The sequence below is a fragment of the Equus caballus genome, chromosome 3 (assembly GCF_041296265.1).
Source record: "Equus caballus isolate H_3958 breed thoroughbred chromosome 3, TB-T2T, whole genome shotgun sequence".
NCBI classification, from domain to species: Eukaryota; Metazoa; Chordata; class Mammalia; order Perissodactyla; family Equidae; genus Equus; species Equus caballus.
Window position 1 is genome coordinate 9,752,533 of NC_091686.1, and position 6,148 is coordinate 9,758,680.

Consider the following 6,148-nt stretch of genomic DNA (forward strand, 5'->3'; position numbering starts at 1 on the left):
CAGTCCTTTGGGGGGATGGTGACGGCTAAAGGCAGGGCGCTCTGCCCTGGGGACCCACCCACTGGCCATTTCCTGAAGCAGAGCTGTCTCTTGGCTGCAAAACCAGCTACATAATTTGCAGGGCCTGGTGCAAAATGGAAATGTGGGACTCCCTTTAAAATTATTAATAATTTCAAGATGGTGACAACAGACCATTAATCGAAGCACGGGTCCTTTGAAGTACAGGGCCCTGAGTCACTGCACAGGCCACACGTCCGTGAAGCCAGCCCTGCTTGGCTAGTCCTCCCTTCCAGAAAAGAGGTGTCGGGAGCATGGAGGGGCAGAGAGGAAGTGCGAGAGTCCCGTCACGGGCGAGGCAATTACGAAAGGGCCAGGGCCCAGCAGTCCAGCCCTGGCCCATCGCGGCTGCAGCCGAGGACCCTCAGGGGCTCGTCGCCGCGGCTGCCTGTCAGGCTGATGGAATGGAAGCATGCAGTGGAGGAGGAGCAGATGACCAGAGACCTGTCTGCCAGGTGTGCACAGGACGCCTCCGCGGCTACAGGCCTTGCAGGAGAGCACAGATGCCCATTCATGAATGGAGAGCCATCCCAGAGGGAGGAGAAAGGAGGTGGCCAAGGTCACCCAGCGGGGAGAGGCGTGTAGATGTGAGGCTGCCTGCAGAGCCAGGAGAATGCTGAGATTGACAATTGTGCACCAGGCTCTGTGCAGCCGTAAAGCTCCCCACGGAGACCGGAGCCAGTGTCACCTCCACTGGACGGACGAGGAAACAGAGGCCCAGAGAGGTGAAGGGGCAGAACCTAGAGGTCCTCACTCCCACGCACCTGCTCTTCTTTGTCCACCTCTAGGCCCACCCTGCAAGGGACAGATGGGAGAGAAGAGGCCTGGAGTGGAGGGGAACTGGCCACCAGGGGCAAGGGAGGACCCCAGGGGTCCTGACTTCTGCAGCGGGCTCCCTTGGGGAGCTGTCACCTCCTGCTGCTCCTCCTTCTGCGAAGGCTGTCCAGTGAGTGGGGGGCAGGGGCGTGTGTGTCCTGGACACGCAGGGGCTTCCCCTCCTCCCAGCATCCAGAGCCCAGACCAGCTCCACGGCCATGTCTCCTCTCCTGGTTGACCCCCAGGCGTTCGTCCCTGGCGCCTTGGTTACTGTTTTGGAATCAGCCGTGTGCGGTGGTCCTTCCACTCTATCCGGGTTTGATCGTCCATAAAAAAATTAATGGTCCCTGCAAATAAAGAAGCATAACAACAGAGGAAGGCTTTTTAGACAATCAATTAAAAGCCTAGGAGAGGGATTATCTCATTGAAATATCAATTTTTAATAGCACTGCATCTTTGAGTTTCCTCTCAAAAAACTTTGCACAGTCCATTTGCCTGCCCTGGTTTATAACTTCATCTCTGCTGCCTTTGACCGACCTGAGCCCCTGGGACTGAGACAGAGCACGGAAGGTCGTTCATTCGTTCGCTTGTCCAGTCACTCCTTTATTCATTCTTCAAACGCTTAGTGAGCTCCTGCTGTGTGGCAGGCACAGGTGCTAGCAGGACCGAGGTGACAACTTAGGACCAAATGCCAGCCCTCAGGGAGCTCACGGGCTAGCGAGGGAGCGGCAAGTCAGCACCAGCCAGGCGAATGAATAGGTAATTTTAAAAAAAGAAGCCATTCGGAAAAATCAATATCAAGGGACTGGGACCAACATTAATGGACACAGGAGAGGGGACATCTGTGTGGCTAGAGGAGCCAGGGAAGGAGGGGAAGGAGGGAAAGACTTTTTGGGCAGAAGCAACAGCGGGCCTGGAGGTCCCGAGGCAGGAACGGGCTTGGGGTGTTGGAGCAGGAAGGAGGCCAGCGGGCTGGAAGACAGTGAGCGAGGGGAGACGGTGGGGACGAAGCTGTGAAGAGACGCCAGCGGATCTCCAGGGGCCCCGGAGGCCGGGAAGGGGCGTGAGTTACATTCAAAGTACACGAGGAGCCGCTGGTGCCCTGGTGACCAGCATCCACCCGGGGGAGCGGTGGCCCCTTTCAGATCGTGCCGGTTAGTTGCTGTGAGCCCTCAAGAAGCTGCGGAGGGGCTTCACTTTGGTTTCCTCACCTGTAAAGCGGGATAACAACTGGGTTCACCTCACTGGGCTGTCACGAGCATCGAAAGAAAGGAGAGAGGCAGGCTGCCTGGCGTGGCACCTGTTTTCTCTGTGACTCTATTCCTCTCAGCTTGGCAGCTTCCTCAGTTTACCCCTCGGGGATCGGGCCATCAGATAAACTGTATCTGATCAGGGATGCCCACCAGCCAAATTCCCAAGGGACTCTGTTACGCATCTAACTCCAATTTATCAGCCAATGGGGTGGGGCAGTTGGGGAGCAGGTGGTGGTCCAGGAACAGACGAAGGTGCCTCTGCTCTCCCAGCGCTCCCCCCAAATGCCATTCCATCCTGGAATGAAGATACTTGGGCAACTGGGTGAGTGAGCAGGTGGAGGTTTCTGAGATGGGGTGGGGGCAGGGAGGGCGGAGTGTGGCTGGGTGGGATGGTCCACGCAGGCAGAGGCGGATCCTGGATGAAGGTTCCCACCCCAGCGTGGACAAGTGCGCTTTTCCTGCCTGGGCAACTGGTCTCCCGCGCAGATGTGACGGGTGTCCTTGGACAAAGGTGGAAAAACAACAGTAGTGCTGGGTGCTGAACCCCACGCTGAGGGCTTGACAAATGTCCTTTCTGATCCCCACAGCACCCGTTTCATATGTGGAAACTGAGGCTCAGGGAGCTGGAGCTTAGTTAGGCGTGTAGGTGAATCCACATCGTTTGGCTGCTCTATGGAGTGAGAATGGAGGAGGTCAGAGGAGTGAAGGATAATGACCCCACCATTGCTGGGTGCCCTCGGATAAGCCACTTTGGACCTCAGTTTACTCACCTAGGCAATGAGGTTCCTGACTCCGACCTGCATAAGTTAGAGCACAGAGTGGGGCGCTGGGTGAGAAGCAGGCTTGAGGACGGTCATTTGCCCCATCACTGGCTCTCTCTTCCCTCCCACCTCCCTCCCATCCACAGACACTAACCAGTTCCCTGCCCTGAAACCGGGCTCAGACCTGGGCCGAGGGCCGTGGCTGAGAACACCTGGCCTTTGAAGTTGCCTAGATTGAATCCCGGTCCCCCATCATCTCCTGGCAGGTCCCTTCCCTCTCTGGGCCTGGGTGTCCTCATCCTGCCGTTGTCCACGTCCCGGGTTGTTGTGAGGATGAAAGTTAAATGACACCATGGGGCAGGGGTGGGGGTAGGGGTGAGCATGAGCTCTGAATGATGCTCTCTGTCCTTTCCCGGGAGATCCAGATTCCCACAGGCAGGACCCCTGCCCTCGGAGCTCAAGTCCAGATGTGAGAGATGAGGCATGCCCCGGTCACTGTGGAGCTGTTGCCCAGGCCACTGGTGCTCTGGCTGAGGGCAAGTAGAGAGAGGATGCTGGGGAAGCCCATGGGGGAGGCAGAGGCCGTAGCAAGGGGCCCGTCTGGACTTTATCCTGGAGCAACAGGGACCTGAGACCAAGGCCACTTGAGGAACGTGCTTAAGGGTGAGTCTGGAGCACCCACGGGCCATGATGTGAGGTGAGACTTGACTTGTCCAGCAATGGGGAGCCATGGCTGTTCCTGAGTGGTGGAGAGCCCGTGCTCCTCTCTGATGGGGGGAAGCCTGGGAGATTGGAAAGCCATGGAGGAAGTCTTCATGCTGACACCTTTTCAGGCTGCCTCCCGGAGGGGTGGGGGTCCCAGCACCGTGGGGACCACCCCCAGCACAGCTGTATCTGTGGGGCTGCAGGAGGAGTGGGATGCTGTGGAGGGAGCTCCTGCTCCATTGGGAGGAGCCCACCCGGGGCCTGGGAGGCAGCTGGCATCCTGCAACCCCACAATTAGCAGGCAGAGGAGCTGGATGGGTGTGGGGGTGAGAGCCGCAGCTGGTCCCTGGGTGCTGCCTCTGCATCCAACCCCCCGCCCACTGCCCTAGACGGGTGCCCAGGGCAGCTGGTGGGTCCCCAGGCAGACAGGGCACTAGGGTCTTGGCTGCGATGCAGAGCAAAGGGAAAGCCAGAAAATTAGTACTAAGAGTAAAGTCATACTATTGGATGTGGGTTTAGACAACCCATTTGCTACTGTCCTCATTTTCTGGATGGGGAAACAAAAGCCCAGAGAGGGGCAGGAACTTCTCAGAAGACACACAGCCAATCAGGAAGCAGCTGGGTCTAGAAGCCAAGCTTGTCTGGAGGGCTGGGGGACAGGGAGCTCACTCCTGGGCATCGATTTCAAGACAGAGAAGCCCAGGGGCTGCCTGGCAAGAGTTAGGCTGGGCAGAAATGACCTCGGCTGGAAAGCGAGGACACCAACAGGCTCCAGGGGCCCCAGTCTCATGCTGCAGGGGAGGGGCTGGGTGGGGCAGCTGCGGCCCAGCTTGTTCTCCAGCCTGTCTGGGCACCCCAGGCCTGTAAGGAGGCCCTGGCCAGCTGCCTTGGGCGACTGCTGAGCTGACCAGCACAAAGACCGTCTAGGACCAGTCCTGCAGGTATTGAGGTGGGGCGGGACTGGGGGAGGGGCGGTTCTGGCTTCAGCCGTCTACTATCCCATCCCTCCTTCCATCCAGCCAGCCTTCTTTTCTTTAAAGATGCCCGCTAGGCTAGGCCCAGGGCACTCTGCCCTCCAGGAGCACCTGGTGGGGCGGGAGAAGCAAAGCACACAACCCCCTTACACTCTAAGAACCCCACAGGCTGAGGTTTGGAGGGCTGGGGGCTGGGGGAGGTGCAGGTCTGGGTGGCAGAAAAAGGAGTTCACCACGGCTGGAGCTGCAGGGTCTGGGGGGTGGGGGTGGGGGTGGGGGTCTGCAGAGGAGGGCAGGGGCCAGAGGGACGTCTTCATCAGGAGGGTGGCCTCTGGCCTCACACTGGCTGACCTGGAATGCGGCATTGCCCCTAACCAGCTGTGTGGCTTCGGGTTAGCTCCTTGCTCCCTCTGAGCTCTGCATCCGAGGCATAAAGGGAGATGAGGATGGCAGTGCCGCCTCCCAGGGTTGCCAAGCACACAGTGGGGCTCAATACACGTTAGCAGTTCTTGGCAGTCACCCTGCAGTGACGAGGAGCCTGCAAGTGACATGTGTACTTGGCCAATGATGGAGAGAGACTGCGGGCCAGCGCCTCCCGTCTCAGTCACTCAGGTTCCCCACCTGTTCGGAAGACTGGACTGGGCCAGAGGACACACACTCACATGCCTCAGGGGCCATGTGGTCAGAGAAACGAGCTGGGTGCAGGGTAAAGCTGCAGAGAGTGGGGCCCACTGGGGTGGCTGAGACCCCTGCCAGGGAGCACTGGCCTCCCAGTCCAGCGTGGATCCAGGTACTGATTTCTCAAGAGAAGGAAACCCACATCTTCATGAGAAAACTTCCCACTGCTAACATTAACTATGTGTTAACATAATCTTTGAAGCATCATGCGAGCCAAAGCTGACACTTCTGTGGGGTGATGCTGCCGCCGGCACCACCCACCACCGGTGACTTTTGCTGCAGGTAGAGGGGAGCCATGGAAGGGCTGTGAGCAGGGAGGGAGCGCAAATTCCAGGCCCCGAGGACCTTCCAGCCCTGTGTCTGTGGCTCTGCCCCGCTCCTGAGACCTCGACTTTCCCTGGTAGACAGAGCAGGGGGCCGGCCCTCTCACTGACTCTCTCGGAGCGCCCCGCCCGCCCACAGACAGGGGCTGGCCCGGGCCCCTGCTCCACGCTATCTCGCCAGAGGTGCCAGGGAGTCTGGAGGCGCCTGCCTCGAGGACGGGGTCTGCTCTGTGTCTGGGAATGGCAGGTCGGCCGGGCCTGGTGAGCAGCTCTCCTGGCTGCTGTCAGCAGAGCCTGGCTCCTGGCTCCCGGGGTCAAAGGGCAGCACTTTCAGCCTCTTCAGGGGCCAACTTCCTGTTTGGGAGAGAAAACGAGATCCTGGCAGGAGACAGTGCTCTTCCTTCCACAGCCCCTTTCCCGCTGGCCGGCTTACAGGGAAAGAAAGCAGGGGGGTCCCCACGGCTGGGTCTCACCCACGCCCTCCTTCACACTCAGAGCCCAGGAGGGGCCCCGTCCCCACTGCCACGAGAGGAAAGCCACCGCACCAGCACCGTTGGTCCAGGCTTGATGATGGGGAGAAC

The 6,148-nt window shown here is 59.3% G+C and overlaps 1 long non-coding RNA gene across 1 annotated transcript; it reads right to left on the bottom strand.

The window, feature by feature from the left end:
• Window positions 1-2,084: 2,084 nt before the first annotated feature.
• On the bottom strand, window positions 2,085-3,211 carry LOC111772766 (uncharacterized). The gene is made up of 3 exons (XR_011437327.1): window positions 3,072-3,211; window positions 2,897-2,923; window positions 2,085-2,796 (listed from the first exon to the last, which is right to left on the bottom strand). It is a non-coding gene; the product is annotated as an uncharacterized lncRNA (long non-coding RNA).
• Window positions 3,212-6,148: the final 2,937 nt, after the last annotated feature.